This window comes from Rhinolophus hipposideros (genome assembly GCF_964194185.1).
Source record: "Rhinolophus hipposideros genome assembly, chromosome: X".
In the NCBI taxonomy this organism is placed as follows: Eukaryota; Metazoa; Chordata; class Mammalia; order Chiroptera; family Rhinolophidae; genus Rhinolophus; species Rhinolophus hipposideros.
This window is the reverse complement of record NC_138046.1, coordinates 28,164,129-28,171,455: the sequence shown is the minus strand read 5'-3', so window position 1 is coordinate 28,171,455 and position 7,327 is coordinate 28,164,129.

Below are 7,327 nucleotides of genomic sequence, written 5' to 3'. Positions count from 1 at the left end.
GATATGAACTTTTGCCAATGACCCCTTGGCTAATGATACACCATAATTGAATACCTAAAATTCACCATTATGGAATCTTTGTATAATTTAATAAAATGCCCAAAAAGTTCCTGAGCCCCATGAAGGTAGCCATTGAGAATTATCCTCTACTCACAATTTGACCCTCTCAGAAAACCTGTACTAATACCTTAATAGACTTTCTTTCATATAACAGTTAATTGCAAAATCATTTCTTACCTCAATATTTGTATGACATTTTATGGTAATTACATCTAAACCACATGATATCATAACCCAGAAAAATCCAAATTGATGGACATTCTATAAAATACCTGACCAGTATTCCTCAAAACAGCCAAGGCCATGAAAAAGAAAAGTCAGAAAAATTGTGAGTCAAGAGGAGCCTAAATATACCCAACAAATAAATATAATTTGGTACCCTAGATAGAATTCTAGAACAGAAAAAGGAAATTAGGTAAAAATGAAGGAAATTGGAACAAACCGTAGACGTTAGTTAATAATAATGTATTGTTATTCATTCATTAATTGTGTCAGATATATATTAACTTATGATGTTAATAACAGGGGATCGTGGATGTAGAGTATAAAGGAACTCTCTTTAGTATCTTTGAAATTTTTCTGTAAATATAAAAACAGTTCTAAAACTTTAGAAAAGTGATTATTAAAATACAATGTCCACAAGAAGGCACAGTAGCTAAATATTGTGTTTGCCTCCTCTCATGACCACATCAGAATTACAACTAAATTATAGAACAATCATCACTGAGAATCACCTGAAGTCTAGCTGAACTGAAGTCCTACTTCTAAGGATATACAAAAGAAGCCATCTCGAGACTGATAGGAGGGCCAGAGACATGGAACAGGCTTGTCCTACACCCACGTGTGATTGTTACAAATCAGGAGGGATATCTTGGATGTGGAGGGCTCCCTCTGAGAGGAGTGAGGGTTCCCAGACCCTCACCATACTGCCCATCCCAGGTTTCCAATGCCAGGGAGAGTAGTCCTCATAATTTTGGCTGTGAAAACCAGCACAGAAAAAGACTGACATATCAAAAGTGTAGCAGCATGAGGTGCTCCTCTAGATCTCTCCTCTTGAACTTATAACAAGTTGAGCATATATAACTCAACAAAGGATTTCCTGCACAACACTCAAACACGTCTGAGAGATATGCACATCAAATACAGAAGTGGACAGCTGTGGTGTAGCAGCTCTCAGCAACAGGCAGAAAATGAAGCCACAGATCCTGGCCGACTCCCCCAATGCTCCCAGAGCTCTCGTCCTTGCACATTTCCAGGGCTAGCAGTGTGACCCAATTACAGATATTGGTCTGTAATTTTCTTTTTTTGTTTGTTATCGTTTCCAGGTTTATCTCTCAGGATAATATTGGCCTTATAAGATGAGTTAAGGAGTATTGTCTCTTCTTCAGTATTTTGGAAGAGATTGAGAAGGACAGGTTTGAGATTCTCTTTGAAAATTTGGTAGAATTCACTAGTGAAGCCATCTGGTTCCAAACTTTTACTTTTGGGAAGGTTTCAGATGACTGATTCAATTTTCTTGAATTGGTCTATTAGTCTATTGATTGGTCTATTTACATTTTCCAATTCTTGGTGATTCAGCCTAGGAAGGCTGTATGTTTCTAACAACCTGTCTATTTCTTCTAGGTTATTGAATTTGGTGGCATATAGTCCTTCACAGTATTCCTGGATAATCCTTTGTAATTCTGTGGCATCCATACTAACTTTCCCTCTTTCCTTTCTGATTTTCTTTACTTTTGTCTTATCTCTTTTTATTTTAGTGAGTCTAGCCAGGGGTTTGATAATTTTATTAATCTTTTCGAAGAAACAAGTCTTTGTTACATTTTTTTTTCAGTTGACTTTTGTTCTCTATTTCATTTAGTTCTGATCAGATGTTTATTGTTTCCTTCATTCTGCTAGCCCTGTGTTTCTCTTGTTCTTATTTTCTAGTGCTTTAAGATATAATGTGAGTTTATCTGCAGTTTTTCTTCTTTCTTCTGATAGGCCTGTAATGATATAAATTTCCCTCTTAAAACTGCTTTCACTGCATCCCTAAAATTTTGGTAGGATGTGTTTTCATTCTCATTTGTTTTTTGTATCTTTTTATCTCTCCTCTTATTTCTTCTTTGACCCAGTCATTCTTTAAAATTCTGTTGGTTAGTCTCCACATATTTGTGGTTTTTATCTGCTTTCTTTTTGTAGTTGATATCCAATTTCAAAGTTTTGATATCAGAGAACATGCTTGGTATGATTTCAATCTTCTTAAATTATCTGAGGCTAGTTTTCTGTCCCAATATATAGTCTATATACAATAGAAAAGAGTGTATTTTCTGATATTCTAGGATGAAGTGCTCTATAAATTTCAATTATATCTACTTTTTCTAATGTGTCACTTAGGGTTCATATTTCTTTATTCATTTTCAGTTTGGATGATCTATCCATAGCTGTCAATGATGTATTTAGGTCCCGAACTATTATTGTGTTATGGTTGATTTCTCCCTTTAGCTCTGTTAGTAGTTGCTTTGTATATTTCAGTACTTCCTGATTGGGGGCATAAATATTGATGACTGTTATGTCTTTTTGTTGTATATTCCCTTTTACCATTATAAAATGACCATTTTTGTCTCTTTTTACTTTTTATTTGTCCTGAAGTCTCTTTCATCTGATATCACTATAGTGATATCTGCTTTTCTTTGAATATCATTTGCTTGATTGTCAATTTCCACCCTTTCACTTTGAATCTCTATTTGTCTTTGTAGCTCAGATGTGTCTCTTGGAGGCCGCATATGGTTAGTTTTGGTTTTTTGATGCAGTCTGCTACTCTGTGACTTTTTATTGATGAGTCAGTCCATTTACATTTCAGGTGATTATTAATGTGTGAGAATGTCCTATCTTTCTATCCGGTTTTCTGGTAGGATTGTGTCTGCATTATTTCTTTGCTTTTTTATTGCTGTCCATTATTACACTGTGGTGGTATTCTATGATTTTCAATCTATTTCTTCTTTTTTATGCTATGTTTCACTTCTTGATGTTTTTGAGTGGTGATCGTTACATTTATGTGAAAGAAATTTTCATATTTGGAGTATTCCTTTTTCTTCATCATGCTTCCTTCCTCCACCACTTTGTGTCAGTTCAGACCTTTACTCTCTCTTTTTTAATGTTTCGTTGTCACAAATTATCCCTGTTTATGCTGTGAGATGATTTCTGCACTCCAGTAACAAATTGTCTTTTCCCTCTCTCTTTTTTTGTTGTTTGTTGTTTTCTTGTTTACTCTGTGTGTTATATTAAGTGTATAGAACCTTATTTGGTGTAGTAGTTGCTATTTCCTGCTTCTCCTTCTGTCTCATGGTTTTGTTTTGTTTTTCTTTTTTTTATAGGTTGTATAGCCTCCTTCAGTATTTCTCGTGGTGCAGGTGGTATATTAGAAAAGTCACTCAGCTTCTGTATGTCTGGAAATGCCTTTTCCTCCTTCATATCTAAAGGGTATCTTTGCTGGATATATTCTTCTTGGCTTATAAATTCTCTCTTTCATTTGTTTGAATATTTGATTCCACTCCCTCCTGACTTGTAGAGTTTCTGCTGAAAAATCTGATGATAATTTAATGGGCTTTCCTTTCTGGTTACCATCTTCTTTTCCCTGGCTGCCTTGAGAATTCTTTTGTTATTGTTAATTTTTGACAGGTTCAATACAATATGCCTTGGAGAAGGCCTGTTGGGATTGAGGTAATTAGGTGTTCTATTTGCTTCTTAGAGATGTGATTCCAGTTTTTTCCACAAGTTTTGGAAGTTCTTGTTGACTACTTGTATGAATATACTTTCTGTTCCCCTCTCACTTTATTCTCCTACTGGTATATCTATAATTCTTATATTGCTATTTCTCATGGAGTCAGAAAGTTCTTGTAGACTTCTTTCAAATATTTTAAGTTCCAAGTCTCTCTCTTCTTCCGTCTCTGTCATTACCAGATTTCTGTCTTCGATGTCACTGATTCTTTCCTCCATCTGGTCAGCTCTATTACGTAACTGGCTATTTCATTCTTCATTTATTTTAGTGGGTTTTTAATCTCTAAAAATTCGATTTAGTTCTTTTTAAAATTTTCAATCTATTTGATAAAATGTTCATTTTATTCTTTGATTGTGTTTCTAAGATCATTAAACTGCCTGCTTGTATTTTCTTTCATCTCCTTCAGTTATCTCAGAAGTGCAATCTTGAATTCTCTGTCAGTTAAGTCACATATTTCCATGTGTTTAAGTTCATTTTCTGGAGACTTTTCATTTTCTTTCTGAGCTGCCTTAGTACCTTGGTTTTTCATGGCAATTCATAAGTTATTTGCTTTCTTAGGCATCTACAGGAGTGGGTTCTGCAACAGGTTAATGGGAAGTGGTCTTTCTTTTGCTTTCCTGTAGGTGTTGGTAGAATGTTTTAATTTTCTAAGACTGCACCCTTTTATTCACTCTTATGCTGTAGTGTTATATTTTCCTGCAATGTTCTGACATCTCACACAATGGGGGGGTGGGATTACTAGGAAGCGAATTTTCCTCTGTGAACAGGTTGCCTATGTCTCAGTACCCTTCCTCCCTGAAGGGCAGTGAAGTGTTTATGAAATTCCAAGGCTCTTTGTGCACAAGTTTCAGGGCCTGTGTGTTTCAGTGGCTCTGTTTACCCTTGCAGCGATATACTCAGATAGATGGGTGCAAGGGTGAGTTGGGTTGCAAGAGGTGGTTCTGAGCAATGGCAGAGACCACCAGCACAACCAGTCCTGCACCCAAGGCTCTCACGCCTTTGTTGGAGTTAGTTGGACCACAAGTCATTCGCTATGGGCCACAGTTCTCAGAACTGCAAATATTCTGTTCTTTTGTTTTGATAATGCTACCATTCCACTTCTAGCACTGGGAAGGTGGTGGTGTTGCCAAGCGCTGGGGGGAGAGAGGGTAGGAACAGGTCAGCTAGGCTCAGTGCCTATGCCTTCCATACTTTGCTTGGCAGTGAGAGTTGAAGCCACCATTTTCAGCTTTCTCCCCTCTGTCTTAGCTCCGAGGTCTCTGACATGAGTGTTGAATTCAGCCATGTTATATGCCACTTGTAGGCCATGAGGGGAGTACAAGCAGTATTCTGTGACTGTTATAGCTCCTGAATGCAGGGAGCTCAGAACTCTGAGTTAGGTCTGAGTCCACTGGCAAGAGCCCCAAGTCTCCCAAATTCTCCCTTCCCTCCTACCCCACTCACTCAATTTGCCCACCTTTAGATAATTTCAATTATGCCTCGCTTAGTCTTGCCTGTTTGCTGCAAAGAGAGTCCTGTATAAAATTATAGCCGTACAACTTCTTGAAAATTCCAGGGGACATTTCAAAAGGATCACATCACTCTACCATTTCTATGAAGTAGTTTTGAAAGGAAAATTTATATCATTACAGGCTGTCTCAAGAAAGAAGAGGACGTCATCAAAATGGTGGTGTGAGGTAAGGCTCTGGAGACCTCCCCTGGAATTTACAACGAATTGAACAACTATAACTCCACAAAGGACTCCCTGCACAGCAGACAGGCAAGACGAAGAGACTCAGTACTAAATTCACCTAAACGTAGGCAAATTGCGCAAGCAGGGGAGGAGGGAAGGGAGAAGTGCAGAGATGGGGCCAGGTGGGCACAGGATGGAGACCTAGCTGAGTGCTCCAAGTTTGCTGGATCCCTGAACAACTAGTGCTGTGGGAGAGGGAAGAACTCGGACTGGTAGGGCTCCATTTATGGCCCACAGGGGTGATGGGACAGCATACAACACGGCTGAATCCAATGCTCATGGCAGAGACCTCAGAGCAAAGAATAAGGAAAGAAGGCTGAAGTCGGTGGTTTAAGCACTAACTGCCACAGAGAATGGAAGCTATAGGCACTGAGACTAGCCGCCCCTTCCCTACCCTCCTACAGCTCGCCATGCCCACACCTGCCAGTGCTAGAAGTGGAACAGTAGCAGTGCCAGATAAAAAGAACAGAATATTTGAAGCTCTGAGAACTTTGGTACACAGACACAGATTCACAGCCCAACTAGTTTCTGCAAAGGGGAGGGAGCTCTGGAAGGAGGACTAGCTGTGGTGGTGGTCACTGCCATTGCTCTGGACAACCTCTCACAACCCATCCCACCCCTGTTCCACCCATCTGGGCTGACCCCTGCAGGAGTAAACAGAACTGCTGAAACACATGGGCACTGAATCTGGTGCAGGAAGAGCTTTGGAACTTCAAAAGATCTCCACATCCCCACAAGGACGTAGCACCCTATGAACCAGGTGGACTGTTAACAGAGGAGAAGCCTGCCTTCCAGGGAATCCCCCCATTGTGTGAGAAGCTGGAAGAGTGCGGAGTCAACATAACACTACACTGGGAGACAGAAAAAAAGGCTGCAGTCAGAGAAAAAATAAAAAGATTCTTCCAACACATACTGGAAAACAAAAGAAAGACCTCTTCCTATCAACCTGCTACAGAACCCATTCCCATAGATGGCTAGAAAGAGAAGTAATAAATCATTACTTGCCATGAATAACCAAACAACAAGACAGCTCAAAAGGAAGTGAAAAGACTCCAGAAAATGATCTTAAATTTATGGAAATATGTGACTTAAATGACAGATAATTCATGATTGCAGTTCTTAAAAACTCAATGAGCTACAAGAAAACACAGATAGTCAGTTTAATCAACTCAGAAACACAATCAAAGTACAAAATGAATATTTCACCAAAGATATTGAAATTTTAAAAAAGAACCAAAAAGAATTTATGGAGATTAATAGCTCAATAGACAAAATGAAGAATGAAATTACCAGCATAGGTAGTAGAGTTGACCAGATGGTGGAAAGAATCAGTGACATCGAAGATAGAAACCTGGAAATGACATGCAAGGAGGAAGAAAAAGACTTCAGACTTAAAACATATGAAAGAACTCTGCAAGAACTTTCTGACTCCATCAGAAAGAGCAATATAAGAATAATCGGCACCAGAAGGACAAGAGAAAGGAAAGGGAACAGAAAATATATTCAAACAAATAGTTGATGAGAACTTCCCAAACTTGGGGAAAGAACTGGATCCTAAAATCCAAGACGCCAATAGTATTAATTACCTCAACCTTAACAGGCCTTCTCCAAGGCACATTGTGTTCAACCTGTGAAAAATCAATGACAAAGAAAGAATCCTCAAGCCAGCCAAGGAAAAGATGGTACCTACAAAGGAAACCTATCAGATTATCATCAGATTTTCAGCAGAAACTCTACAAGCAAGGAGGGAGTGGAAAGAATATTCAAACAACTGAAAG